At 43.0% G+C, this 18,519-nt stretch overlaps 1 protein-coding gene across 1 annotated transcript in view; it reads right to left on the reverse strand.

Moving 5' to 3' along the window:
* The window catches only part of LOC149453933 (venom factor-like), a 374,515-nt gene that overhangs the window by 160,419 nt on the left and 195,577 nt on the right, over positions 1–18,519 (reverse strand). The gene's annotated exons all lie outside the window — the stretch shown is intronic.

Here is an 18,519-nt window from a genome sequence, read left to right on the forward strand (position 1 = left end):
CTGTTTGGTGTTCCTCTCTCTCCGCCGCTGCTTGGCATTCAAGGAACTGCAAGTAGGCCAGAGGATTTGTCTCCTGGATGCGTTTCAGGGCTTCCTGCATCTGAGGAGAGTCTCTGCTGGTTACAGGCACTCCTGTGCTGGCCTGCTCAGGCTGTGGTTTTTGAGGATACCACTCGGTGATCTTCCAGTGTCAGTCTCTGTATGCCCATCCTGCGAGGCCGTCTCTGAGCCACTGGGATCAGAGATTGCGGGAACCCCGTCATGTTCAAGTTCCCCCGAGTTCTGATCTGCTCGGATATCATACTCCACTAGATCACTAATCAACTCTTCACGATTTTTGCGACCGACGTCCAATCTTCGTGAGGTACATTCCGCACTCGAATCACTTTTGCTCATTTTCCTGTATTCTGCTGCACCAGGTATGATTGCAAGCAAAGATAGAATAGAAAGTAGAAAAAGGAAAGAGCTGTTGCTATATGTCTCTCTCTCTATATATATATAAAATATGCATCGCTTGTTTCTAAGGACTGTTTCCACAAAGGTTACAATCCTTCAGTGCAGAGCCACATTTTTAACACTGCAATGAAGCTCTTAATGCAACTATCCCAAGTACGCTGCCAGCCAATATGTCATGATCGCGGTGTCAGACCCCAGACCTTCTCACCAAACTTGTGACCGAAGGACTAGCCGATCTCAAACCGCGATGTCACGTGCGTAACAATGCCAGACCCAGCTGCACCCTGCACAACGATTTTCCAGCTAATGGACCACAGATCGATGTACCGGCAGCCTAAGCGATTGTTACTGGGTCAGGTTAATTACGCAATTAACCCTTCACACTGCCACTACCTCCTTTTTGTACAGAGAAAGAGGAAACTTGGCGCTATCAGCTAAAACACTATAATGTTTGAGATAATCATCTGCATAATACGGTCACCGCAGGCCGATTATGCAGAGGGTTAAACAAACACAGTAGCATCTCTTTAGAGGCAGGAATTCGTAAATTGCAATACAGAGCTATAGAAACAGTTCAACACTTTCAGAAAGAAAGAAAAAAGATGTGACTAAGATATATATATATATATATAAAATACAGAGACCAACAGCACGTCAAAGAGATATCAGAGAGAGGTGAAAGGGATAAGGTACTGGCCAAAGTCCTGGGTTAGCAGATCCAAGTTTCAGAGCAAAAGGGCACGGGTCTCCCCAGGTGGTATTGATGTTAAAATGGGAGACATCTTCAACTCCCTTCTCTTAGGCCTGACAGCCCAATTTTTAGTTCCCCAGCAGGGGGTGTCTCTGAAGGCAAGGACCAATACCCCATGTAGGGCGTGGAGCACAGGGTATCGACCTAAACTGGAACCAAAATCTCCCATAACTCATATTTTGGCCCACAAGTGACATTCCACCCGCGGGTAGATTATTATGCAGACAAGTCTGAGGATTGATAAGATATGAATTATGAAATTATACACTGAACGGTTCATGAGATCTATTTTTCTGCTTTCCTATGTGTCTGAGACAAGGCGAATGACCCATCAAACTGTTCGCCTTCTCGTGGCCAATCTGACGATATGTCCAGTTTTTATGCAAGTCTCTCGTATTCCAAGATATGAGACATAGGGGAAAGATGGATTTTAACAAAGGTTATCTGATTCTGTCACCTACGCTGAGTTAGGTTTATTAGGTTGTAATCTCTGTCAACTCCTGGGAAAGCTTGCCTTATCTCTTTCGAGGTGTTACAATTTGCAGGTTCTTTGGACAGGGAGGCCCCGGCTCCCTTGGGGGGGCTTTATAGCTCCTATGACCCTCCTGTGACATTCCTACCTCACACACATCTGGCCAAATGTTGCTGGGCCTCTCACTGAGGGGAGGGGGGAAGAATGAGGGAGAAATATATTTGTCAGGAAGGTTAATCCCTTTGCCAAGATGGAGGTTGAAGCCAAAATGGTTGAACCACGTCCATCTCTGGGTATACGCTGTTACAGCATGTACAGGGTCATCTACAATTCTGGTTGCCTGAGAAAAGTGGTCTGTGGTGGATCACTTTTCAAAGAGTAGCAAGAGGTGGTTTTTAGTGAGGCCTTGACAAAGTACCCTCTACCCTCTCCAGAGGGACCATACACACAGGGTCTCAGCACTGTAGTAGTTTTATGGTAAGGGTTCAGAATTGTAGCACTTACAATGGTGGAATGTTTATTTTATTTTTATTTATTTATTTCAGGTACTTATACAGCGCCGTCAATTTACGCAGCGCTTTTACATATATATATATATATTGTACATTCACATCAGAATTTTGTAGAACACTGATAAACAGGACAGTATCAATACATCTAAATGTAGTATGATTTACAGTAGGTATGACAGAGGATGGCCTATGTTGGAGGGGTGGTGGTATTTCGTATAACCATGCTCCACTGGTCCACAAAGAGAGATCCTTAGAAGGTTCTTTGGCACCAAACATCTTACTCTGTCCCTACTCACCAGGAATGTTTTCCTGTGCTAAGCACTGACCGTAACCAGTGGGCTCATCGCCTAACTTACCACGTGCTCAAAGCACAGACAAATGATGCAGCATCCCCTTTTTAAAGGCTACCTCATTAAGATGGCCATCTGAACTCTTGTGGGAACTTGACATTAAATCGGATATCTGTCTTTCCCCTCCAGATCCACATGAGATCCTTATTAAGGATAAAGGTTTGGAAAGGATTTGGGGGGGAGGGGAGAAATATTTTTTTAATAGCACATTTTTTGTAAATAATGGAGATGATTTTCTTCTTCAAACAATTTTATTAACAATAAACCGGAATGACATAAACAAGGAGACATCGTTAATGAATACTAGGCATTAAAGTGGCAGTAGGACATAATAAAATGAATGAGGGTCAAGGTATTAATGCCTATACATTTCTAACGAAAAACAGGTAAAAAAAAAATCAACTACAGATCACAATATGGTATCAGCCAATCATAGCAATGTCTCCCAAGTGCATTAAAGAAATAGGGGGAAGTTTGGAGGGGGTCAGACAGGGGTGGAAGGGGGGGAAGGGGAAGAAGAACAACAACCATGACTCCATGAACATTCATCAAGTTTACAACAGCCCCTACGCGCTACGTACGAAGGGCTATTGACAATATCCTTGGCGTACAGTACAGAACTCAGGGGAGAAGCAGTGATTCGTCAAAATTAGGTGGGGGGGAAGCGCTCTACCCAGGGGCTCCATATGTGCAGGAATTTAGGGATCGTGTCAAGAACTGTGGCTTCCACCTTTGCGTGTATCATGGCTTGTGTTATTCTGGTTTTGACGGCCGCGACACTTAAGGTGGGGGTTTCCAAGACTTCGCTATAACCTGCTTAGCCGCTGTCGTAACTTGCATAAGGAGCTTGAATATCGAGTTGGAGATGCCAGGAGGGCATTGATTGAGTAAAGCTGTTGTTGGGTCGGGCCGTATAGTGATAGTGCTAAATGTAGATATCATGGTGAAAATTTCATCCCAAAAGATTCGGGCTACAGGGCAGTCACACCATATATGGTAATGTGTTCCCAGATCCGTACAGCCTCTAAAACAATTGGGCGAGTAATTAGGGGTAAATTTGCGATTCTCGCTGGGACCAAGTACCAGCGGGTTAAAACTTTATAATTCGTTTCCAATGCTACAACGTTCTGCGAGGACGATTTTGTGTTGGCCCAAATGTGGTCCCAATCAGATGGGTTGAATTTCTTACCTAGATCCACTTCCCATTTATGGGTATGTTAGAAGCTTTCCTTAACCCAATATCTAATATCTTCTTATTAACAGTACTAACATAAGTATGAATGAGTCGGATCTTAATAGAATAATTGAGTTATTATATTTATATTTGTTCTAGATTGGGAAAAGTAAGGAATTAGACTTCATAGTCTGTGAATATACATATCTTGGGTTTTTCCTTTACATTCAAGCCACATATGAGAGCAATTAGCTATACCTTCCCCCATCCTCCCCCATCTATGTAAGAGATTATATGTTTCACTAACTAGTGAATTGTTCGGTTTACAAGGTTTATACTGTAATATTTCTTGATTACGATATTTATATACGAGATAACTCTTAGTAAGATTACTTTTAGGAGAATATATATATATATATATATATATATATATATATATGTATGTGTTATACATCTAATGTATTCTAATTGATGGAATGTCAGTGAAGTTTTGTCTAGGCTTTCTTAGGTTACGCTCAGACTTTGAGAGAAGTAGACTGAAGGTTTGTTATATATACACATCTGTTTCCAATTATCTTAGTGGGACTACAAGAGAATTCCAACCCACTTTTAGGTTGGTGGGGGCTGGACTGCTCTTTTAATAGCAGAACAAAGGTTTGAGTCTCTCTCACTCTATAGCAGCCTTGATGCGACAGACATACACACACACATACACACACATATACATATATACAATCTTATTATCAAGAACTTAACTATATTTTTTGGACATTATTTAAACATTCTGTATGCCAATATTTTATTTCTAATTTATGCAACGTTATTATTAAATCATCTTTTTGAGTTTATACAAGCAGTGGAAGGACTTTCTATCTGAACATTTCTCACCAATACAAGTTAATAAAATATCGAGACAATACGATATTTTACAGGGTATATAGAGGGGGGGACGTGGTGGTCGAAGTGGCGAAGAGTGAGTATAAGCAGGAGATAAGCCCACGTCTATGAGGGTCTTTGCAACACGCTCGTTCAAAGAGAGACATGGTGTCTGGCCGATTGGTTATTGTAGCGTAGGGGGCGTAAAAGTGTTGTAGCTGCAAGTATTTAAATATCTCGGAGGCTGGGAGGCTATGCGTTTCCCGCAGCGAGGCAAAGGATTTAAACTTATTCCTCTGTAGGAAGTGATGCGAACGGAGCAAATTAGCAGAGGACCAGGCTTTGAATAAACGGGGTGTCTGCCAGGCCGGGGGAAAAGCTGGGTTTCGTAGAAACGAGAGCATAGGATTATGTAGTGATTGGAGGAGATAACGAGTTTTCAGTTTATCCCATAAGGATAAAAAGTGAGAAGTGATGGGGTTGGTTATAGAGCGGCGGTCTATTGGCCTCAACCAGAGTAGGTTAGCTGTGGATAAGGGATCACATTATATTGATTCAAGTGCAACCCATTGAGGGATTTTAAAGGTTGCATGATATTTAGGTAATTGGGCTAAATGCGCTGCTTGATAATACTAAACAATATGGTAGTGTGACCAGAACACCCCTAATGACGTCACTACGCTCGGCGTCTTCATAGGGTGCGGCGCCCACGAGGTGGGAAGGAACGGCGGTGTCACAGCTCCTTGCTAGGAAGGCACGAGGCCCTCTGAAAACCACCATAAGGCTACTATTACAGCAGTTCGCAAACGGCAATCCCCTATGGGAATATACCTTCCACTGGTGGCAAGTTATTTTAGCTCACTGCTGTTTAGATTCATAGAGCATATATGGAGTTAAGAGGGTATGTCATATGGGCCTAATTTACCCTGCATTTTTTTGGGGAATTTTTTGGAAATCCTCTTTAGAGGATTATGTATATACATATATACGCTACCCTACTTAGGCATTGTATGCTGTGACAAAGCCATATCCTATTTAAACCGCTTCATCTTTCTCAGATTGAGTAATTTTTGGAAACCCTTTATTGGGTATATAGACTCAGGTACTCACGGCCTGCTACATACATAATATATGTGTTTGGAATTCACACATTGTGACTACCTGGCTTCCCACCCCCACATGCACCTTTGAACAAGCATCAAGGACCTGATCCTATTTCAAGTCGACGGGAGTCTTCTTGATCTTTATTGATGGTAATATACCTATATTTTGTCTCTGTTTTCAGGGTTTTACTTGATGCCTGTGATCTATACAATAATCTTTTTATATATATCCCCAGAATCATTTGGTACTGTGGACTTTGTTTCACTTGGGGTGGTTACCCAGGAAGTCCCCACATTTGAGAAACGGGTATGACAGCCTTACAACTGAGAAGGTAATGAAAGTGTCCACTGACTACTGTATAGGGAGGTTTGGTGTGGCTTAGGTGCGATTCAGCTCCCATATCTTCATATATATCTATTTTTTATTTATTTTTTATTTTTATGTTCCAGTTTCTACACACCAGGAGGCTACTCTACACATCCTGGCTCATATTGAGAACATATCTGCAGAATATATGGTTCATCCTAATACAAGTTGGAGATTTATGGAAACCTAGGATAAAGCCATACCATTACCCTATATAGCCTTATATGGTACTCTAGTTGCCAAAATGACCCTGAAATGAAGACGCTAAGTGTTTTTTAAAAATGATTTTATTTGTTTGACATGTTCACCGTGCTCATGTTTAACCTCCTTATGATCTATGTGATCAAATAAAATATTGTTTGTAATTTTTGTACCCATATTACTCCGCGTGGATCATTTAGTAACCTCCTTTTTCTAGGTAGGGGTGTTCTGGTCACACTACCATATTGTTTAGTATGCATTTCCTGGGTTTATGGATCCACACTTATATATTAAGTGAGTCGGAGATATGACTTTGACACTAGTCATTCGTGTCATTTCAGGTGGCCTCTTTTTGTTTTATTTTTGCTGCTTGATAATATTTGCCGATGTCGGGTAGGCCTAGACCTCCATTGAGCTTAGGGTGGTATAGGGTGGAGCGGGGTATACGAGGACAAGTATTGCCCCATACATAGGAAAAGATGCGACGCTGCAGTGTGCAGAGGTAATGAGGGGGGACTGGGACTGGAAGGACTCTAAACAGATATAGAATTTTTGGGAGGATTGACATCTTGATAACTGCTATTCTGCCTAGCCATGCGAGGGAGAGGGAAGACCATTTGGACAGAAGAGCAGAAAGGTGGTTTAGCATTGGAAGATAGTTAGCTGCGTAAAGGTCTGATAACTTAGGAGTCAGTTTGATTCCCAAGAAAGGGATATGACACTGACCAAGGGAATGGTAAAATCTGTTTCAGATGCGTCAACTCTATAGGGGGGAGAGAAATGTTGAGTGCTGTAGATTTATTAGGGTTTATTATTAGACCAGAAAGCGAGCCAAATGCCTCGAGAAGCCGGAGTAGGGAGGGAGAGGAAGTCAATGGAGACGTGAGAAAGAGCAAGATGTCATCCGCAAAGAGACATAACTTATGGTGTGTGCCCCCTATCTCGAGTCCCCTGACATCCGGGTTAGCTCTAATTAAGAGGGCTAGGGGCTCTATAGCCAGAGCAAAGAGCAAGGGGGACAGAGGGCAGCCCTGTCTCGTGCCTCTGGAGATCGGGAACTGAGCTGACCTGTGCCCCAGATACCTAATTCTGGCCGAAGGCTCTCGATACAGCGAGAAGATCCAGGTTAAGAAGTGTGGGCCAAAACCCCACCGATGCAAAATATAATCGAGGTATGGCCATGAGACTGTATCAAATGCTTTCCGGATATCTAGGGACAAGAAATATGCGGGAATATTACGAGATCTTGCTAAGTTTGCTAAAAGGGATGCACGTCTGATGTTATCTCCTGCTTGTCTAGTTGGGATAAAGCCCACTTGGTCATTATGAATTAGAGAGCCAATATACAGGTTAAGACGTGAAGAAAGGATTTTTGCTAGCAGTTTGATGTCAATGTTAAGGAGAGAGATTGGCCTATTATTGGACCACTACGTGTCATCAGAATTCGGCTTTGGGATCATTGAAATGTTTGCTTGCACTGTTTCATGATTAAAAGTTTGGCCAGATAGTAAAGCGTTAAAAGCATTAGTGAGGATAGGTGTGAGGAGATGAGCAAATTTTTTATAGTAAGTGGCTGAGAAGCCATCTGGCCCTGGGCGTTTATGTAGCTTTAGACTCTTAATAGCATCTAAGGTTTCGGCTGGGGAGATGGGTCGTTCAAGTGCCGCTAACTGGCACTCTGAGAGTTTCGGGAAAGAAATGGAAGTTAAAAGGATATCAGCTTGTGCGGGGTTGAAAGGTGTGGAAGAGGAGTAAAGCTGTGACAAGTGTTTATGGAACGTCCGTAGAATGTGTTCCGGGTTGCTAGTGAGGTTGCCAGAGGAGGTGCGTATCCTGATTGGTTTAGTGTTGCTGGTCGAGCCTGCGAAGTGAGAGAGCCAGGAATGTGTTGGGTTTATTTGCCCTAGTATAGTATTTGTGCCTAGATCTACGGAGTGAGAGTTCCGCTTGGTCTGTGAGAAAGATCTAGGGCCAATCTAGATCGCTCCAGGGCTTCACGGTTAGCAGGCGTAGGAGCCGCCTGGAAGGCTTGATGAGAACGATCATAGGTTTGCTCCAGTAAGAGACGTTGTTCCCGTTTGGTTTTATTTAAGAAGGATGCTTTGCTAATGCAAAACCCTCGCAATACCGGTTTGTGCGCTTCCCATAACAGGAGAGGGGAAATATCAGGTGACTGATTGAGAGAAAAATAGTCTTTAAGGGCTGCTTCTATTTCTAGACAGTGATCTGGGTTAGCAAGCGGGTTATCATTAATGATCCAAGAGGATTCAGCGGAGGATGGGGCCAACAAAGCCATAGATGTGAACACGGCGCAATGGTCAGACCAGGGGATGGGAATTATTTCAGAAGTCAGAAGCCGGGGGGAAGAGGCGGTGGTGATGAAAATATGATCTATCCTAGAGAATGACCGGTGGGGGTGAGAATAGAAGGTGTATTGGCGTTTGGTCGGGTTGAGTTCTCGCCATGAGTCTATCAAAGAATAACGTTGTAGTATAGATTGGAAGGTTTGTTTAGAAGCAGGGATGGGAGATGGTTGAGGAGATTTGTCGAGATATATTACACTGTTAGAGTCTCCGCTAACAATTAAAGTTCCGCGTTTGTGGTGGTCTATAACCGAGAGTATGTGTGAAAGGAATGGTAAAGGGTCTTGGTTTGGGGCATAGTATGCAACAATGGTGACATCAACATCAAGGAGTTGCCCTACTAACAGGAGGTAACGACCCGCCGGGTCTTTGATTTCGGTGCATAGCGTGAAAGGTGTTGTGCGATGGAAGGCAATCAGTACCCCCCTACGTTTGGAGGTGGCAGAGGCTGTATAGACCTGAGGATTTCGAGGACCAAAAAACTTAGGAGTGGAGTTGGGAGTGAAGTGTGTTTCCTGAAGACAGACCACATGGGCTTTAAGTGTAGCAAAGGTTCGGAAAGCCTTATTGCGTTTCTGCGGGATATTGAGGCCCTGAACATTCAGGGTAAGGACATTTAACGAGCCCAAGGGGAAAGCGCATAGTGGTTTGGATAGCATGGCACCACCGCCCGGGGTGGAGCCTGATGATTACTGCGGGGGATAAGATTGTTGCGGAGTATGTTGTGCAAGGTCATGGAGTCATGTTGGAGGGAGAGAAGAGGGGTACGGTAGGAGAGAGGTAACAGGAAGGAAGGGGTGTAGGAGGCCATTTAAGGCCTAAAAGGTGGGCTCCCAAGGACACCCTGGATCAGGGTGATCTAGGGAGCAATAGTAGCCCAAGTGTTATTAAATAACCAATAACACAGGGGCTAGGGTGGAGTGTGCAGGTACGCGGACCGTGAGGATGACAGCAATGTGATTACTAAATGATGGCGAGGTCCCAGTAGAAAAAACAGATATATTAAAAAAAAAAAAAAAAAAATTTGAGAAAATCAGGGCATCCCAGACTCAGACGGCACTAGTAGTGCTAGTGAAATCTCATGGTTGCAGGGGTGCAACATCGCATGCCGTCAAAGCCTAGGCTTCCAGATATAAACTAATATGGAACCTAGGAGGGGGGGCGCAGAACAATCCCCATGTTGTGGGGCAACCAAAATTTAATGGGTAGAGGGAGAGAGAATATTAATGGTGTTAACCATAATGATAACCAAAAGAGTATATCGTATGGTGTGTGCGGCAAAAAGAGGGGGGAAAAAGAAGGATAAACGTGAGACATAGTTTAGTCCATGGTATCTTGTGAAGATAGGCCCGGAGACGAAAAACGCCCTCTCTTGTGGAAGTTGAATTGACCTTCAGTTGTACGCGCGGGGAAGGACTTCCGCGGCGAGCTGGATGTGGACCTCCGCTTGGCGCTTTCTGAAGGCGTCGCTGGGGGATGTAGTTGCGGGGTCCGCAGGGTGCCTAAAACGTCCTCCGGAGTCTTGCAGGTGTAATCCCGGGACTGGTGTCGGAATCGCACTGCAAAAGGGAAGCTCCACCTATATTGTATAGCGTGTTGTTGAAGTACTTGTAGGTGAGGTTTCATAGCCCTGCGCTTGGCGATGGTTGTGGGGCATAGATCTTGGAATAATTGGTAGGTATGACCTTGGAACTGTAGAGATTCTGCGTTACAGGCAGCTTGTAGAAGTTGCTCCTTGGTACGGAAAAAGTGAAGCTTGGCTATAATGTCACGTGGCGGACCGTCAGTGCGTCGTGATGCAAACACCCTGTGAACTCTATCCAATTCTAATCTATCGATTGGGATAGCTGGGGCAAGCTCTTGGAACAGAGCTGTTATCGTTGATTGGACATCAACGATCATTTCCGGAAGGCCACGGACACGTAGATTTGAGCGCCGTGCTCGGTTTTCAAAGTCCTCTAGTCGTGTCAATAAAGTTGCGTTTTCGTCACGCAGGAGATCAAGGGCATCCGTATGCGTCTGAAGTGAGGCGTCAAGACCATCCACCCTCTGTTCTAGGTCCGCAGTGCGCTGTCCTAGTTCACGGATTTCCCTAGATAGCGTGGCAGTGATGCGGTCTGAGGTTTGCTTCAAAGCTTTGTGTAGCATTTTTTCAAAGCGTGACAACAGGTCAGGGGGTGTAAGGTCAGGCGTCAGGGCTTGTGCAGGGACATTTGTTTGAGGGTCAGACTTACCTTCAGATGTGCAGGGATGGCTGGGCTGCGGATCCTGCAGGGCTGCATATGCCCCTGCTGCTTGCTTGCTTCCACGAACTGGGGCGGTGGCCATCTTTGTGGAGGCCTTTGCCAGGGCCTCCTTGATGGTTTTGGTGGATGGGGGGACCTGGTGTTGGGGTGCCCCTTTGACCATATTGCAGCTTTTAATTGGGGGGGGCTGTTATTCTGATCTCAGCCCCCCTTCTCTCTCTCCTCTGCCTCCGTGTAGCGTGTGCAGCGGTGGGCAGGCCTATGGACGGCTCACTGCGGGGACAGAGTCCCCTGTCGGATTTCTCCGACTTGCTGCGGAGGATCCGCCTCAGACCAGGGCGGATCGGACCCCGGGAGGATTGCCACGGGGACCGGGTCCTCTCCTTGTGTATTGCGGGCCGGGACCCGCTGCTTCCAGGCACTGCCATGTCCGTCCTGCCGGCCGCGCATGCGCACTTGCCAATGGGGATGATTTTCTAAAACTGGAGAGTGCAAAATCTGGTGCAGTTCTGCATAGAAACCAATTTACAGGTTTTTTTTTGTCAAAGCTTAACTGAACAAGCTAAAATTAGAATGCACAGCTGCACCAGATTTTTCACTCTCCAGTTTTAGAGAATCAATCCCAATGTGTATGATGAAGAAAATAGCAAGTTCTCAAAATTCCAATAGAGTCAGCAGCATATGCACTGTAAAGGAACCCAAAGACCTTAAATAACATATAAAATCTATAAGTGCAGTGCTAAAAAATTAGTGATTATATGTAATTAAATAAATTGAAAAAGTTAAGTTCTTCGTTATGATAAGAAGCACAATAAATTGCGTGCAACTAAAAAAGTCAATAAACAGAAAAAAGGTCATATAATGGTGAAAATCTAACACCAGTCAGAAAATGGTGCTACGTGAAGATCCCGTTGCCCAAGTGATATCAGAAGAATTTCATGTGATTATACTCTATTAAGATTGTGCAGGGGATATGGTAAAAAATGTGCATAATAAATCTTACAACCATTATATAATTCTACTAATTGCGCATGTATTACGTGCATCTGATGAGTGCGCATTTTTTACCATATCCCCTGCATGATCTTAATGGAGTATAATCACATGAAAATCTTCTGATATCACTTGGGCAGCGGGATCTTCACGTAGCACCATTTTCTGACTAATAACGAAGGACTTAACTTTTTCTATTTATTTATTTAATCACGTATATCACTAATTTTTTAGCGCTGCACTTATTGATTTTATATGTTATTTAATCCCAATGTGTACTGCCCCTTTAAGATTGATAAAACCTGCTGTGCAACCCCCTTGTTGTTGGTTATGTGTTATAGAAGACACTGGTAGTGATGAGGCAGAACTGTGACTTTACTTGTATGGCCTAAGTTGCAAACATACAGAGCACATTTCAGCAGGCTGTGATAGCAGACATATTACTTGTGGAGGGAGAAGAGAGGAAGAGGAAGAGAGAGAACCAACAAGTTTTACACATATGCACAACTGATAACCTTAGTGTACAGTGCCATCTACTGGTCAAGTGATATCAAACACACAACACTATATATAGTACATTATAGTACATGCTGCTGCATTCCCAACACCCCTTCTCAACAGCATGTGCATAATTATATGACATTTAGTCTCTTTTGTAGAAAACAATGACGTTCCCTTGGCAAAGTTTTGGTGAGTGCATCTGCAGTCATCTCCTCTGGTGGGCAGTACTGGATGTCAATAACCCCTTGTTCTTGCATGTCTCTGAGCAGATGATATCTTACATCAATGTGCTTGGTTCTTGGCTTAATCTTCTCAGAGTGTGTAAGCTTTATGCATCCCTGATTGTCTTCAAAGATGGGTGTGGGTTGTGACATATTCAGTCCCATGTCTAGTAGAAGTTGACGAATCCAAATGGCTTCTTGACATGCATGTGCTGCTGCTATTTATTCCGCTTCAGTTGAAGAGAGTGCAACAGTCACTTGTTTCCGATGGTTTTGCGACCAGGAGGGAGTTCTGTTAGTAACCAAGTTTTATTTTCTTGAAGTGATTTTATTTCTTCTTCAGCTGCTTTTCTCCACTCATCGGCTTCCCTTCTCGGCAAAGTTTCTATGTCTTCCCAGGATGTTGGCTCCTGTGTTTGATGTGTTTTAGCAGCATATGATAACCTGCGGGGTGGTATCCCTTTTGTCATTCGAGAGGATCTTCTGATTTTTTGTTGTTCAGTGGGTTCTATTGGCTCGTTGATTGTAAGTTCCACTTCTTGTTCTGGCTCTTGACCTGCTTTGCATGGGTCAGTGTCTCTTGCCGATTCAGCGCGTAAATCCTCTCCACATTTTTCAAGAATTGTATTATCTGATGCTTCACTTTCATTAAAATAAACACTGCGGCTTACTGTGACCTTGTTGGTCTTTGGACAAAGGATTCTATATCCCTTACTCTGCTCACTATAGCCCACCAGAATGCCAAGTTTCTGACTTGGAATGTGGGCATATGCTTTACAGCCAAACACTCTGATGTGTCCTACGTTAGGTTTTGATCCATTCCACATTTCATATGGTGTACTCTCAATAGCTTTTGATGGGAGCCTGTTTTGTAGGTATGTTGCAGTCATTATTGCTTCTCCCCAGTATTTGTTAGGTAAGGCAGCGTCCGAAATCATACATCTTGTCATTTCTACAAGAGTGCGATTCTTTCTTTCCGCTACGCCGTTTTGCTCAGGAGTGTATGGTACAGTTGTTTGGTGTATAATACCTTGTTTCTTTAGGTATGATTCCATCTCTTTATTCATGTATTCCCCTCCATTGTCAGTGCGTATTATTCCAGGTTTCCTTTGAAACTTGTTGCTTGTCATAGCTACAAACTCTTGAAGTTTTTCTGTCTCATTTTTGTGCTTCATTAGATACGTTATTGTGTACCTGGAATAATCGTTGATGAAAGTCAGTAAATATCTGTTTCCGCCAGGTGTGATGGTTTTCATTGGTCCGCACACATCACTGTGTATCAGTTCCATGGGTTTAATGGTTTTACTCTGACTGGTCTGTGGAAGAGAGGTTCGGGTGGCCTTTGCTTTGATGCAACACGTGCACTTGCTGAGTGTGTGGCAAGGCAATATTTTCATGTCTTCTGATAGACCTCTCTTTGCAAAGTCCTTTATAGCTTCTGGGTTTCGATGCTCCAATCTTCTATGCCACAGGTGGATGCACTTGTCATGTGGGTTATGAGTTGCCGCATTAGCCTTCTCACTTTCAGTGACGATTTTGTACAGATGTTCATTTAATCTTCCTCTTGCTAGAATTTGCTTTCCATTTTGAATTGTGCATTCATTACCTCTGAACTGGACAGTGAGTCCATTGCTTGCAAGGGTTTTAACTGATAGGAGGCTTCCTTCTAGGCTTGGAACATATAGCACATTCTTTACAAGGATGCTCTGCTTGCCCCCTGATGGCGTTTTGCAGTTCAGAAATCCCTGACCATTACCTTCCGCTGTAATACTTTTCCCATTTGCTAGGAAGACTTTATCTTTTACACTAAAATCAATTTCTGTGAAGAATGTCTTGTCGCTTGTCATGTGACTTGTTGCCCCTGAATCAATGTACCATCCGTGTGAGGTACTATTCTGAGTCACTTTAAAAGTACCACTCCATGATGCACTTTCATTTTCTTTCATGACTGCTTTAGCTCTTTCTCTTGTGGGTAGCTCCCGCTTTCGCTGCTCAGCTTTCCAGATTGAACAGTTCTTTTTCAGGTGACCGGCCTTTTTGCAGCGAAAACATACCCTGGTTTCTTTGCTTTGTCTTATGCCTTCATGTACCTTCAGAGCTGCCTCTGGTCTCTTGTTCTCTTCACTATGCAAATTGTCCTTTCTTCTGCTGTATTCATCAGTTAATTTTCCCTTAACATATTCTAGCGTCAGTTCAGTTTCCGGTCTAGTTTCTAGAGCATTTATAAGGGCACTGTATGATTCTGGAAGACTGCATAGCAGTAGTGCCACAACATGGTTGTCTTTTATTTCTTCACTTATTGCACCCAGCTGGTCCACAATTTCTAGCATAGCATTTACATGTTTACCCATTTCCTGCCCTTTTTCCAGCCTCATCTTATACAGTTTGCGCAGCAGATATAGTTTACTGTTTAGGTTTGCACGTTCATGCAGTTTTTGTAATGCAGTCCACATACCTTTAGCTGTGTTTTCTTTCCTTATATGAATGAGTTGATCTTTCTCCACTAACAGGCTTATGACTGCTTTTGCTTGCCTGTTTTTTCTGTCCCATTCTTCTGGGTTGTCATTGGGTCTGTGTGTATCTAGTACCTGCCACAAGTCATCTTTGGATAACAGCATTTCAAGCTTAAACTTCCATAGCTGGTAGTTGGTATTGTTGAGCTTTGCTATTGTAAACTTCATATCTGAAGCACTTGACATCTTTCAGTGAATTGGATACAGCTCTTGTTTCCTCACACAGGATTTGGTAGGATTGTAAATGCAGCACTTACTTGATTGTAGTTCTCCTTTTTCCAGTGTCTGGAGCTGGGCCCATAACCTGTTGGTTATGTGTTAGAGAAGACACTGGTAGTGATGAGGCAGAACTGTGACTTTACTTGTGTGGCCTAAGTTGCAAACATACAGAGCACATTTCAGCAGGTTGTGATAGCAGACATATTACTTGTGGAGGGAGAAGAGAGGAAGAGGAAGAGAGAGAACCAACAAGTTTTACACATATGCACAACTGATAACCTTAGTGTACAGTGCCATCTACTGGTCAAGTGATATCAACACACAACACTATATATAGTACATTATAGTACATGCTGTTGCATTCCCAACACTTGTCAGACCTTTATTCAGTGGATAAGGGTCTGGTATTGATATATAGGGTGAGCCCAGGAAAAAAAACCAATAACAAAAGCAAAAAACTGGCATGTGGTACTCCAAAAGTCCATATTATAAGCTTATCTAGACATGCAGTGTGGCTGGCCAGAAAAGGGGGCAAGTTTGTGCTCCACTTCCCTCCTGGGCCATACCAGGCCACATGCTCCTTAACATTCAGAGGTTCCTTTGCTGGGGAATGGAGGGCGGAAAAAAGAGGTTCATCATGGACTATGTTTGCTTGATTCATCATGATTGACTATAGACCTACAGTATATTACCGAACAACATGATTGAAGTTTGACTTACATTGATAAGCAAAGTTTTTTTTTTTTACTTTTTTTTAGTAAATTACTTTTACTTTTACAGTCTGTGTGTTTATTTATCATTTAAATTACTTTTTGTGAGGTTTCGTGATACCCACTCACCCCCTCCTGGCAAAACACCTTAGGATTTATTCACTAACACTGGAGAGAGCAAAATCAGGCTGACTTCTGCATAGAAACCGATCAGCTATGAAGTTTTATTGCCAAAGCTTAACTGAACAAGCTGAGGTTAGAAGCTGATTGATTTCTATGCAGAAGTGAGTCTGATTTTGCACTCTCCAGCTTTAGTGAATAAATCCCCTTGTCTCTATGTTGATGGGAACAAAGGCATCATCATTATTATTACTATACAGGATTTATATATTATTATTATTATTATTATAATACAGGATTTATATAGCGCCAACAGTGTGCTCAGTGCTTTACAATATAACGGGAGACAATACAGCAACAATACAGTTCAATACAAGAGGGATAGGAGGGCCCTGATCCTTGGATCTTACAATCTAGGAGGGAGGGGCTAGTGGTACAAAAAGGTAATAACTCTGGGGGATGGACTGGTAGGAGGAATAGAAGATTCCATTATTAGCTGAGGGCAGGATAGGCTTCCCCTGAAGAGATATGTTTTCAGAGATCACCTAAAATTGAGCAGAGTAAGCGAAAGTCTGATAAATTGGGGTTGAGAGTTCCAGAGGATGGGGGACGGCTCTGGGGAAGTCCTGGAGATGAGCATGGGAGGAGAAGACAAGAAAGCTAGAGAGTTGGAGGTCATGTGAGGAGCAGAGAGGACGGTTTGGGTGATATTTGGAGACAAGATCGGTGATGTAATTTGGGGCAGAGTTATAAATGGCTTTATATGTTATTGTTAATGTTTTGAATTTTATCCGTTGGGCAATGGGAAGCCAGTGGAGGGATTGGCAGATATGGAATGGTTAGTAAGGTGGATGAGTCTGGCAGCAGCATTCATGATAGACTGAAGAGGGGAAAGGCTCATCAACACATCCATGGCCCAGTAGATGTGGGGATCCGTGGGGGGCTAGGAATTTTTGGAATATGGATAGCTCCTTTAAATTAAAGGGACTCCCAGATGTCTAGTTGTCCACTCTTGTCTACATTCACAAAAACAACAATTTAAATAGTAAATAAACTCATGGACTTCGTAGTAAAAGTCATCAAAAGTCATAAAATATAAATAAACATTGTCCCCCAGTGTAAATCCAACACCAATCACATAGTTTAATGTTGCAGACCCATTGTCAGTCATGATGAATGACACCCTAATTGCCCACTGACACAATGACTTATGCCTTTTACATCCAATGAGAATATCAGACGAATGGTTGTCTTTTTTTTTGCATGCTAGTATCATATCAAAAATGAAGAGGTTACTAAAGCTACGAAAATGTTCTTAAGGCAGAATACAACTTTGGAAGTAATGTATTGTATTACTGTATATTCTGTCATTTTCAAGCATGTGTGGTCTAGGTCACTCATTTTTCCATACAAATACTATACTAATTGTATAAATCATTAAGTGTTCTTGCATGGCGATGTTATCTCACATATAAATTCTTATTATTATAGCCAAATTTACCACCCTAACTCCTCCCACAGTTATTACACTACATAGACAGTAATATATCGAAACGTGCAGATTGTTCCCGATTGGTGTGCTATTACTTTGTGGAACATTTTGCCAAATGGTTCACGAAATATCAGTGTTATTATGGTGAAATTGGTCCCATGGGAATGAATGGCGGAATCCTGATAGTTTTCACAATATGACCATTTGTTTGCAACTCACGCCACCCAGTGACATTCATTGAAACTTCACTCACAGCCACCTGAAATTTGAAGGGCAATTTCTAAACTGCGACTGTGCCTTCATTTTTAATATTTACTCAAGCCACTCCATCCAGTTACTCCACCCACTTCAGTTATAGACTACTGGTGGAGGCAAGAACACTTCACACAATTTCCCCAGAAATTGTAGCTTTTCTAGTTTGTTCTGTTATCTTAAGATATACAAGAAAAAATGTCGTACTTGTCCCTTCAGATATTTTCACATTAACTGCCATGATCAGTTCCTGAAAGCGGTGTACTAATGATCATATTATCAGACGATCACACCTAAAGTGTTTTTTTTTGTCTGATTTTCTCATATGTACTAAGCATTAGGCATTAATGATTCCTCCCACCGGACACATGTTGCAAATTACAGCTCACCTACTAGCTGCAGAATGTCAACAAACTCGCCAAGGAAGCTGTCTGACATCATTGACCAAATATGATAGTGACCAGGGGCGGACTGACAACTCATGGGGCCCCCGGGCAATAGGGGATCATGGGGCCCCTGTGTCCTTGGCCAAACTCAAAAAAGCCTATGAAAAAGGTACCAGGGGTATCTCATGGGGCCCCCTACTGACCCCGGCCCCTCGGGCAGTGCCCGAGTTTCCAAATGGTC

The sequence above is a fragment of the Staurois parvus genome, unplaced genomic scaffold (assembly GCF_062004578.1).
Source record: "Staurois parvus isolate SC_StPar_1 unplaced genomic scaffold, SC_StPar_1.0 ptg000444l, whole genome shotgun sequence".
Taxonomy (NCBI): Eukaryota; Metazoa; Chordata; class Amphibia; order Anura; family Ranidae; genus Staurois; species Staurois parvus.